Source organism: Equus asinus, chromosome 3 (assembly GCF_041296235.1).
Source record: "Equus asinus isolate D_3611 breed Donkey chromosome 3, EquAss-T2T_v2, whole genome shotgun sequence".
Classification (NCBI taxonomy): domain Eukaryota; kingdom Metazoa; phylum Chordata; class Mammalia; order Perissodactyla; family Equidae; genus Equus; species Equus asinus.
This window is the reverse complement of record NC_091792.1, coordinates 50,972,405-50,985,619: the sequence shown is the minus strand read 5'-3', so window position 1 is coordinate 50,985,619 and position 13,215 is coordinate 50,972,405.

Sequence of the window (13,215 nt, the reverse complement as noted above, 5' to 3'; positions counted from 1 at the left end):
ATAAATGATTTGAATGAGTACCCACTGACCTCTCCCTCAGCCCCCTCGCAGAGATAACACGTTAATGGTTTTATGTGTGTCCTTCCAAACATTTTTCTATGCAGTGGCACACATATGTGGTACATATAGAAATACGTGGGTTTGTATATATTTGTCTCATATATGTTTGTTTTACATAAGTAGACTCATGCTGTATGGTACCATCAGCCCATTAGCAGCTGCTAATTTGCCTTACTGCCAATTTGCTGTAGCCATGGGGAACCCAGGCACGGAGAGCTCAGCTGCCAGTGCCAATATATCCAGGATTTTAACTGATGTGAATTTCAGGGAAATTCCAGAGGATTGGCTGATGCATTAGATTAAATAGTACCCTGCCAGATGGATATTCCATTGCATCTTAGTACCACAGACAATTTTTCCCTCCCTTCTCACCAAAACACACACAGTCTTGGAAATCTTATTTTTCCTCTAATCCGTAGGGAGCAAGTTTCAAAGTCACTACTTCTCTGGTAAAAATTAGTTTTTTAAAAATTGGATTTATATTACCAGAAATCCTTAGTATCTCTAGATTCTCTATTTCTGTTTTTCATATCTTTTGTTCCAATCGCTACTTTTTCTCTGTATAATTTTCATTCCAGTTACCTCATCTAAGAAGAAGGCTTTCCCTTTAAAATTCAGGGTATGAGGAAGATTGGGAAGAGCTGAGTTACGGTGGTTATCCGTTCATTGTATGTTGGTCAAAAGCTACTGAAATTTTATTCTTTTGTATTTCAGTTCCTAGTTAAAACCTTCCTAAAACTATAGTAATTACATGCCTACTTGTAATGATTTACTTTAAAGCATGTTTAAATATTGCAGCACCATGAATTTTATTTAGCACAAACCATTTTTAAAGTTCTAACTGTGGGAAGCTATATATGTTCATAATTACAGTTTATTTGAATGTGTAGTATTTTTGGCACAATGAAGTACCATACTTTGGGGGAGAGGAATGAAAATAATTTATGTATTTTTAAGTGAACTAAAGTTTTTTGTTAATGTTCAGTGTCTAGGGTAATTTTAAAATTCATTGTTTCTATTTTATATCATAAGCTATGAATAAAAATATCTTTATACAATGGAGTCTCACTAATGTGGTTTTCAAAATCTATGTCATGTGGCCACCACTAACTACTTGGGTAATTGTGGTGATTCAATTATCTTTGAGAGATTTTTCTCTTATGTTGAATTCTATACAATGTAATTTTCACAAGTAAGTAGAATGTCTTTCAAAGGATCCCGCTGAAAATTATATTTCATCAATAACTAATTATAATTCATGTTATTAGAAAGTATGGCTGAAGCCACTTTGGAAACTCTTTCAGTCCTTTCCTACCTGATTTCATAGGGGAATATGACCAATTCTAAAGGCATTCAGGAGATATTTCAGAACTTTCTCCAGTAACTCATTCCACACTTTTACAGTCCTTTTCAAGATTGAGTACCTAGCACTGTGTTTACCTTGGAGACATATTCAAAAAATAACCTGCCTGGGAACAGCTCGCCCACCATGAGGAAATGAGATATGCATACCTAAAATTATAGGGGAATATGATTCATGAGTGAAAAGATAGTTTGGGGGTGGGGTTATCTCAGAAACACTTTCTGGAAAAGGTATAATTTGATCTGGGCTTTGGGTGACATATAGGATTTAGATTAGTAGAGAAGAAAAGGGAGCAGGTTCCCCATATAGCAAAGGAAAAAAACAAATGGTGGACCTGGAAGAAATTATAGGTCTGCCCTAACTGGAATTCAAAGTAGTGGGTGAAATGCGACAGATAAGATAAGGTGTTTTCCTAGGGGACCACCAAAATCTGGGTGAGGGGTGGTTTGAAATTGATTTGATAAGCTAGAAGATTGAGGCTTTTTAACACAGGAATAAATATGCGAGCATCTCTTTAGTGAGATTTATCTGGCTGAAGTGAACAAATCTAGTTGGGAGTTGGGAGGTTTTAGAAAAAAGGACATTGATTAAGAAGACCTTACACACGCATCGAAAGTTTTAAAAAATAGATGCATCCTGTGACACAATTCCACTTCTAGGAATTTATCCTAAAGAAGTAATCATTGAGGCACATAATGAGTCAGCTATTGGAATATTTAATGCAATATATTTATGTAACAATAAATTGGAAGCTCAAATTGACCAATAGGTGACTGAGCAAATATTATTATAATACCACCCTATAGTGGAATATTATGGGACCTTTAAAATTGATACATTATAAGACTATTTAATGTCATAAAAAGATGACATATTGTTAAAGAGAAGTTACAAAATACTGTGTATAGTATGACCCTATGTATGTATGAGGGAAAAAATTGTGTGTATGTGTGTGTGTGTGTGCATCTCTGTGTGTAAATTGGTAAGTAGAGCAAATATGACACATTTTGATTGTGTAGAAAATATAATTTTTGTCTTCCATTGTCCTTTTAAACATATATTCATTGTTGTTCCTGCCCTAAGATGATGTATGGAATAAGCCCAACACTCTTAGGTAACAAGAAGTCCTTCAGCCAATTCTAGTCCTAAAAAGCCACAGCTCAGTCCTAAGTATTAGTCAGAATTCCACACTTTGTGTTAATTTTCCTTCCCTCTCCAATCTTTGACTACTTCAGTCTGAAATCTTGTGGGGGGAAAGTTGGAGAGGGGGTGAGATCCCTCTGCAATAGTCTTTAGACTTGCGATGGCTAATCATGACATTTGAATTCTAGAAAAAACTCTCCATCTCAAACTGGTAGATTAACCAGTCCAAGTTTTCATTACCTCATGTGAAAAATGGAACAAATAATACTTGGCCTACCTACATCTTAGATGTATTATGAACATCAAATTATATAATAGAAGCAGAATTATTTTGCAGAGTTAAAAAGTGTTTTAGCAGTGTGTATTAAATACAATCCCTAGACTAGGGATCCAAAATCCAAATGCCTACAGGAGGCCAGGAAGATAACCTAAAAGACTAAATCAAGCCAGGTGTAAGATGATAAATAGCAACTGCCCACTGACCTTAATGTTGGGGAAGCAATACATAGTGGTAGGGAAGGTGGCAACTAGAGATGGAGAGCTCATGCCCAGTTGGGGGGAGCAGCATCTCCTCAGATCTGAGCTGCTTGTGCCGTATAGAAATACAGGCCATGTTGATAGATCCTCTGATATTTCAAGGGAAGCCAGAAATTCTGATTTTTATGTGAAATCTAATTTTCCAATGTTAACAACTGATTTAAATATCAAACACCACGAAGACCAACAATGTGTGAGTTGAACTAATAATGAATAAAGGCTAGATTCAGTCCCCAGGACATCATAATTCTGCACTAGACTATAAACAACTTGAAGGCAGAGACCTTGACTTTTATCTCTGTAGTCTCAGGCTCTCACACAATGTCTGACACGTTTGGTGCTTAATAAATGCTGGTAAAATGATGGATGCGTGCTGCTAAATTGAAAGTGTTTCTGCTGGTGAAGACATCAAACAACTCAACACTGCTTTTGTGTAAGGGTTCTTGATATACACAGTATAATTGTAACAATCCTTTTATTTTTCCCAACCAGTCAAAGTAGAGTAAGGGGAAAAAGGAGAAGAAAGCTAAAAGAATAGTCACAAAATAAGAGACTAATGTGAGCAAAGAGATAAGTTAAATAAATAAAATCGTACGATGTTTAGTTATTTCTGATGCTCTCCTTTATCTGCTTAAATGGATCTGATTGAAGTGGGTGGGGTTAGGTAACTGAAAAGACAGGCGAGAAGAAGAGCAGCACCTAACTTAGGAGATGGGGGTGCTGTAAGGGAGAGCAGGAAGTCAGAGAAGACTTCCTCAGGATGTGATGTTATTAAACTCAACAAGTGATTTAGTTCAAGTATCTATTGAACGTTTACTATGGAATATATTGATGCGGGGTCGGTGAGCCGAGGAGTCGAAAGAAAGATTTCTTAGACTCTCAAGATCTGGCAGTAGTGTTCTTTTATTTAGAGAATAGTGTGGAATAGCATGGGGACAGGACCCATGGGCAGTCAGAGCTTCTGCTGCCCTGAGTTGAGGGTTAGGGCTAATTTTATAAGGCATGGGTACGTGACTTATTTTTACCGGAAAAAAAAAAGAAAAGATGATGTAAAAAGTCATTAAATGATTTCAGTGCAGATGGGGTCTGGTTATTGTGCGGTCATATAACTTTAGATATGAATCTGGCCATATAGATCGGCATGCAGGTGAGGATGCCCTGGGCTTCTCTCCCTGGGGCAGTCCTAATTCATACCATAAAAAAAGTCCACTGGGTCATATAGTTTGGCATGTAGGCCAGGTCACCTTGGGCTTCTCTAGCTGGGGCAGCCTTAATCCACATCATATATCAGCGAACAAAACAAAGACCTCCAACTCTCATGGAACTTATATTTTAGTGGGGAGACAGACAATACACGTAATAAATTAGAAAATTATATAGTATGTTAGAAGGTGTGATGGTCAGCTTTATGTGCCAAATGACTAGGCTGTGGCCCGTAGTTTTTCAATCAAACACTGATGTAGGTGTTGCTATAAAGGTTACCCTAGATAATCTAGGTGGGCCTAATTCAGTCAGTTGAAAGACCTTAAGAGTAGAAGGGAAGCTCTCTAAAGAACAGGAAATTCTGCCTGTGCACTGCAGCTTAAGCTCCTGTGGGAAAGTTCTGGCCTGCCCTCCCTAACAGCCTGCCTTCTGGATTTTGGACATGCCTAGCTAGCCTCTACAGGTGCATAAAGCCAGTTTCTTGCAATATATATATTGCGATGCCAGACGCTTTTCTAAATACTTTCCAGGTACCATATAAAAATTCATTTGTCTTTGTATCAGGTAACTATTGATACGTAACAAACCACCCCAAACTTTAATGACTCAATCACCATTTATTTGCCAAAGATTCTATGCATTGGTATTTTGGGTTTAGCTGAGAAAGTTCATTCGGCTCCATGTAGTGTCAGCTGGAATCACTTATGTGTTTGCAATCACTTGGCAAGTTAGCCAGGCTGGCTAGTCCTGAATAGCCTCATGCACATGTTTAGTAGTTGACTGGGTGGGGGAGGGTCAGAGAGGGGGTAGCCTTCTCATCACCAGCAGGCCAGCCCAGTCTTCTTCAGGTAGTGGCTGTATTCAAAAAAGCAGCAAGCAAGACAGTGCAAAAATTCAATGTGCAAGCACTTATCAAACCTCAGCTTCTGCCTTTGGCCAAAGCAGGCCACACAGTCAAGCCCAAAATCAATGTGGGAGGGACTTCACGAAGGCATCGGTTCAGGGAGGCGTGATTTATTGTTTGCCATTACTTCAACAGTCCACCACAGTCTTTATTAAAACCCTGCGAGGTAGGTACTGTTAATGTCCCCATTTTTTTAGATGAGGAAATTGAAGCCCAGGGAGGTATTGAGTAACCCATGCCTAGTATGAGGCAAGGCCAAGATTTAAACCAAGTCTGACTCCAGAGATTGTGCTCTTGACCACTAAGCTCTACATGAGGAAAAGCCATAGGAGTGAGACCAGAGGACTGAGCAAGGGCAGACCATGATGGGCCTTCAACACTGTCAGGGTCCCATCCTCCAGGTCAGTGCAGACCGCACTGGCAGTAGGTGGAGAACTTGTGGGTTGGCATTCCTGGAAAAAGAAGAGAGAAAGGCTTTAACCAAGAAATGGAGTCAGAGTCATAGGCTGGGAGCAAAGGAACCCTGAACCAAACTGCAGAAGGCAGGGGGAGGCATAAATCGATGTCAGCATCTAGCAGTCAACCCTGAAGAATTTCAAGAGAGTGGAGTGAAAACAATGTGTTCTACACATTGCGTGGACAAACTAGAAGTTAATTTTGTATCTTTGGGGTAAGGTACCCCTAAAAAATGATATCTACTTTTGTAACAATTTGTCTGGAATCATGTTCATCATAGCAGAAATAAAATTCAGTCTTACTCCTTTTTTGTGAGGGTGCGGGTGTATGTAAAAACCGGGAATAGTGGATGTGCTGAAATAACAGGGAGCAGCTCTGAGCAGCCTCTGAGTGTATTTATAGATATCAAGCACACGAAACACGCCCACATCATACACCCTCTCCCCAGGAATCCAGGATGTATGAAGAATAGTACAAGGTGTACATTTGGCAGTCTGTACCACACACAGGGTGTGCTAGGCATAATAACTTAAAAAGCCTTTATAGTACCTGACCAGCGTTTTATCAAAACTGTAAAATGAATGATTGGAAGGCTTGGAGACAGAATTGTTTTGAATGTAAGATTTTTCTTTTTTCAAACATTGGCACTGACATCATCTGTCTGAATCTCTCAAGGTCAAGATATATCTCAAGGTCAAGACATATCCTCTGGTGAATGGATTGAGAATAGGATGGCAAAAGGTTGGAACTCATCCTTTTTACTCCATACATTCTCTACTCTCATTTTTAACTGTAAAATATATTGCTTTTATGATCACAAACACTTAATTTTTTAAAAAAGTAATAGGCTCTCAAGACAGAGGTCTCTGGCTCTGTCAGTGTGAGACACAAAGGGGACGAAAGGGTGAACAGGAGGGACAGGTACTTTGGTCAGAGGGGCCCTCCCCCTGTGTCCCATGCCCTGAAGATTTGGGAGTGAAATTGTTAAACTCTAGGACCAATTCCAACCAATAAAGTTTCTAGGCATGAAAATAGGGGCTCTGGTGGCCTTTTGATTTGTCATCTTTAGAGGCAATGGAGACCTACCTCGTTTACTAGAAAAGTCCTCACTTTTTCACTCACCAGAAAAAAAAGGGAAAAAAATTACTGAGACCCAGGCTTAGAACAGAGAGTACAAAAGATTGAGGGCATCTGCTTTCCTGTCACCAATTTAGTGAAGTGCAAAGAACAGAAAAGATTGGCTGAGACTCAGAAATGCTAAATATGAGAGAGAACATAGGCACATGTCTGCCTTTTCTATACGAAGGATGCCTCCAAGTTTTCAATGCAGCAAACAGTTGCTGAGTGCCTACTCTGTGCTGCTGAGTGCTACAGGGAATTCACTGGTAAATGAAACACAGCTTCTACCCTCAAGGAGCTGATGGCTTAACCATCACCTTTGTCTTCCAGGACTTTGCAGCAACTAAAACACACTTTCCCTATTTCTTGGAATTGGATCCGCTTATTGATTTTATTTTGTTTTGGTCTATCACTCTTTCTACCACTAGTTTCTCCAGATATTTGATGGGTGGTGGACTTTATTTTTTACTTCAAGGCTCTCACATTTGATTTCCTGGGAGAAGAAAAGACAGATTAACAATATGTTATCTGTTGGGATGTTTTCAATGACTCACTCCTCGAGGTTTCTAAATTCACAAGAGCCCACTGACAGGAGAAAACATCTCTTTCTCAGAGCTGTTAATTCCTCCTTTAGTTATAAGCCAGCTTTTCTCTTTTAACACAATTTCATAGTGAGTTTTCTTTTAGCATAATAATAGCAAAAATTATAAAGCCATTCTTTCTTACTTTTAACTTATCAGTTAGTTACCATACATCTGACTGCTTTGTCTGGCTCTGTGACACCTAGCAACATCACACTAACAGGTTTCAGTTGCATCTCTCACTGTCGGGCGGTCACTCAACTGGGAAATAGAAAAGCTGAAGTCGTCCACTTTCTGGTCTACCACAGGTCCCTAGAATTTCCTTTCTCTCTCTTTCTCTCTCTTTTTGAATCATAGCAGGGAGCTAATTGAATTCTCTGAGGGGAGACCTTAAATAATCTTGTGCCTGCAGTTCATAGGAACAGAGAGAAATAAAACAAGTAGAATTAATGAAGGTCATTTATTGAAAAGAAGGAAGAGGGATGAGGCCAGGGCACGTTTCACTTTTTTCCTGTTCTATTCCCTCCAGGAAAGAACACTCTGTGTAGAACGCCCTTCCCAGCCTGCGCGTACATCAGCGGCGCCCTTGAGGGCGAGCCTCTCTCTCTTCAACCTCAAGGAGGCCTTTGCTGAGAAGCAGCTCAGGACATGGAAAGAATAGTAAGCTAGGACAAAAAAACGCAACACCCCCACAAAACTGTTGTTCTTTGAAATCCAGACGGAGTTCAGGAATCTGTAGAAATTCAGAGGTGAAAGAGACTGCTTTTAGTAAGGAAAAACAAGGAGGGGTAACAGAAGGGTGGCTCTGAGTTGAGCCTTGAAGGATGAGTAGGATTTTCTTGGCAGAGATGATGGATGGGGAAGGATAATAACCTGCCTCTGCCATGGCATGAATTTGTAACTCGGTCTCCCTGGGATCCAATGTCTTCCTGTCTAAAATGAGGATTTGAGGATCTGGAAAGTTTCCACCCGACTTGTTTCTTGTCCTAGCATGCAATTCCGATTCCAGTTGAACTTTGGCTAATATTTGCCTGGATGTTGACCAAGATCTTTCCCACTCACCTTCTCTTTTATGCTACTTTTTGTCTTTCTCCATTTCCTCCTATTTATCCTCTTTAAGTTAATAATAAAATGATCACAGCTTATCTAAGTGTATTTGTCAGCCATTGCCATGATTATGCTGTGTATAAACCACTCCACAGTTCAGTGACTTATGGCATTAATTCTCAGGCTCACGGTTTTCTGGGGTACCTGCTCCAGCCTGAACTTTGCTGGGCAGTTCTGTTTCACCCTCCAACCTTAATAGCTTCGACTTTGTTCTCAAAGAATGTTTTTGATCCTTACCTTTGTCTACATCATCTTCCAACACATTGCTTCATTGGAGAAAGATACAGATAAATATTCATTACCTAAATCAACACAAAACCCACAAAGTTTTCCAGAATCTTGTTTAATGTTGAAATGAATGTTCTAGAAATAGCTAAAATCAAACCATAAGGAACTGCTGTCTGGACCATTTTCTACAAGATTTATACACATGACACAATTACCATTCTTGTGTGGTAAAAGTAATGATGAGGATTCCAGTAATATCTCATTAAATAAACCTAGTATTTAAGAAGATGGGATAATTCTAGTGTGGCAAGATCACGACCTTTGTACTTTTTCTGAGAAAGTGTTTACTGAGTAAATTATTAATGGAAAAAAATCCAGAGGGAACTATTAGCCTTCCTCAGGAAGTCCTCTTGAGCAGTCTTGAAATTCTGCAGTGGCATTTATTTGCATGTGAATGATGAACAGATTAAAAATTATTTTTATCTGTTTCTTAAAACAGGTCCAAAAGAAGCTCTCCTTGGGAGTTTTGTGGGAATTAGCCCGTATTCCTGGAGAGCTTTAAAATACAAACTTGTAGATCTCAAAAGAACTTTCTAAATCAGACTTTAATTCACTTGAGTCTTCCAGATAATTGTTCTGAGTTAGAATTTTCACTGTGTTAAGCAATTTTACCCACCTACTGACAACTTTTAACTAAGCACTTTAAGAAGGATAGCAAATGGAGAATTATTTTGGATATTTTAACGCAGGTAGTCAACCCAGACAAACCTCATTGCATGGTGACCTAACTGTATCACTCTGTGACACACTGGGACCCAGCTGTACCTCGCTACCTGAAAAGAAAGGTCATGAGAAACATAAAAAGATATGAGCATTATCCTTCTAGAAGTTACTCTGCTCATATCTTAAGTCTTGCTCCGTTGGATACAGGTGGAATGTCCCTGTTTGTTCTCCTGGGAGAACATTCTGGGAATGTATTTCTCTAACAGCTCACTGTATATTATTGTGCAGTGATGCTATTTGCCTCCAAATCATGTATGCTTTTGATTACTCTTTGTAATTCCAGTTTCTGGAAGCAATAGACTTGTTACCTTAAAATGTTAAATCCCCATGCCTTAGAGTGAACAGTATTTTTATTTTATTACTGTACATTCAATTTTATGACGATTTATTGTTAATGATCCTATGCTTCTTTATAAACTTAAAAATCAAATAAATTTTTCATAACTTTGTCTCCTTCCCCTTCTTCCCAAGCTCGCTCTCTCTCTCTTTTATTCTTGTTTGTTTCTTATTACCAAATCTTCCTTTTTTTACTTTCCCAATCACCTTTAGTCCCAATCAACAACTTTAACCTTCTGGAATTGCCACTTGGCAAGGGTTATGTTTATTTCAGTTCTGAAATGCTGTGCCAAAGATTTCAACTGAACTCGGCCATTAATCAAGCTAATCAAGTCACAGATTAAGCTTTCCAGATTCACAGCTTGCTCATGAACCAGACGAGTATGAGAGGGGGAGGAAACTGGAACACTCTGGGTACTGCATGATCCTCCCCGTCCCTGTGTCACCTCTTCTACCAAGAAAATTTTCTTAAGCTCCCTACTAAATGACCAGCTCTTTTTAACTATCGTTCCTTTACAATAATTTTCAGTATTTATTGGTGCATTTCAAGCTTTTTTAACCTAAACACCTAATTTTTTCCAAAGTTTGACCTCTGTAGTTTTATTACAAAAATCAGAGTGTTTCCCTCAACATATGAAATTATAATATTGAATTCTTTTCCACTTACATACACCTAGAGATTCTCATCCATCCCTGAGTGAGGAGTGGCAGGGGCTGGGGTTGACTCTGTATACACTCTCCCACATGGCCCTCTTTGAGAAGTACTGGTCCAACAGTACTGTTCCTTAGAGCTTGGTTAGTATATCTGCCAAAATTGAAAAAGAAATTCTAGAGAGTAAGTCATTATTGTTGTAGATAGTCCAAATTGCATTAAACTAAGAGTTAGGGCTATAAATAATGAATTAATTTGTCCCTGGGGAATATGTCCAGGTTTCTGTGAAGTTCTACAGTGGGCACTGAACCTTGCAATGATGACTTTCGATTTTGTAACTAATAAAAACTAGCAGCCCACAATAATCTTTGTGTTTCTAATCGTGCTAAAGGGAACTTAAAGAGTTTTTTGACTAGTCTAAACAAGTTTTCTGTTTTCAATCCTTTTCCCAGATACATGGTTCTGCATTTCAGTTGTATACTAAATTAACTTTTGCACATTCCTGAAAAAATGAGATCCAGAAGTTAGTGATTCACTAATGGATGAGGCTGAACAACACTGGAACAGTGTGGTAAGCGTGCCTTCTGTCAACATTTCTCTGACCTTGGGAACTTCAGTGTCTTTAAAACAGGTTTTGTTTTTGTTTTTTTTTACCTTCCGTGGCAAGACACTAAGGTAGAATTTGTCTATGAATGTGAAACGTTGAAAATATTCAGCTTAACATGTGCTTTTTCATTTTGTAGGACTTTTAGTTGTTAATATGCAATGAGGATATCTATAGCATTTTTTTCCTTTTTCCTAAAAATGCTTTATCAGTATTATCTCATTAACCCTTACTGCCCCCATGTGGAGTAAAACAATGTTCTCTCTCTTTTTTTAAAATTGGGCCGACCCAATCTTCTAGAAATAAAGAAGTTTATCTAAACAGTGTAACAGTGCTGCAACTGGAAATAGAATTCAAGACAGCAGTCTAAAATTTCTCAATCAACTTGTAGTAGAATATAAAGTTTGATTCAACATATATGGTGTCAAGGAAGCTTATTTAAGACAAAATTTTCTTTAAAGGATGCCTGTTGGCATCGTTATATGAAGAAAATAACTTCTAACTAAGTATATGTGAACATTTATAAGAAATACAAAGCATACATTTATTGCTTCCAATATTACGGAGATCTTGCCTAATAGTTGCTAGTGTTCAGAAATGCTTCAGGTCACGGAGGGGAAGACTAAATCTATTTCTAAATCTATTCCATTCTCTCTGGAACATAATACCCTCTTGAAATATATTTGATAGTTCAATTACCAATCCTTGTTTCTTTGCCAGAAATATGTTTCTGGCAATGGTGTGCAATGTACTTGGCCCTGCCTTTATACTATTTTTTGGCTTCTAACTGCAAATGTAAGTTTCCTTCATGGGCATCATCAATGATGCTTTACAGTGATGCCTTTCCTGGCCTTGAGAGATATCATTTTTATATATTTTATGACGGGAATATATGCAAATTTAAGAGATTTACGTTTCTGACCAATGAATGTCACTTTTGAGTATAAATGTAGTATTTTGGTGTTAAAGTATTTGAGGGGATACATAGACTCTATGTGAACTCTTTGAGGCCACATTATTGGGTATGGAGTTATCTGACTTTATGTGAACTACCTTGTTTCTAGTGTAGTAAATACCTCCCAATATCTCCTCTAGCCACTGAGCTTTCTTACATTTTTCTTTAGGGCCAAGGGTGTTTTAGGGGCGAGACGCCCTTGACATCATTGCCATTCCCTATGTGTGCCAGACTGCTAATACATGCATTGCCATGCTGAGAGGAGCTGCATTTAGGTCAATGTATTAAAACTAGCTTACTGTTTTTAAAATATGGTATATGCTCATTGTAAAGAAAATTCTAACATGATAGAAAAGTACAAAAAAGAAAATAAAAGTGTACCTAAATCTCATGATCAGAGAAAAGGTCTGACAGTGTGGTGGACATCCTCCAGACATTTCTCTATGCATATCTACACATTTGTAGATTACATAAATGGAATCATACTTTACACGTTATTCTGAAACATACTCCTTTTCAGTCAATTATTGATCCCACACACCTTTCCATACCCATCAATACAGATCTACTTTCTAGATTTACAGGCCGCAGTGTATCTTATTGAATCCATGTATCATGATTTACTTAATTACCCAGGCAGTTTCTGAATTTCTGCTGTTATAAAGAAAGCTACAATGAACACCCTTTGATCACGTCTCTTCTCACTTATTTATTTCTTTTAGATAAATTCCTGTATGCGGGGTTTTGGATCATTTTTATGCATATTACCAAACCATTCTCTAGAAATATTGTACCAATTTACATTCACACCAATAGGACATAAAAAGTACTGTATCCATTTCCTGAAACCATCTCCAACTCTGAATGTTATTAACCTTTATAATATTGATCAATTGCACCAAAAAATGATAATTTGTTGATATACTATTTGGCTAATCTTTGTTTTCTAATAAGGTTAAACATCTATTCTTATTGGCCATTTGAATTTCTTCTTTTTGTAAATTTTTTGTTTATATTCTTTTGTTGTCTTTCTTTTGGTTTTTCCCCCTACATATGTATAATTTTTTTGATTTTTAGCCCTTTCTTATGCATCATGTTGCAAAACCTTTTCCCAGCTTGTCATCTCTCTTTCTCCCTTCCTTATAGTGTGAGTTATAAGTTTGTTTGTTTGTTTCTTTTTTGCT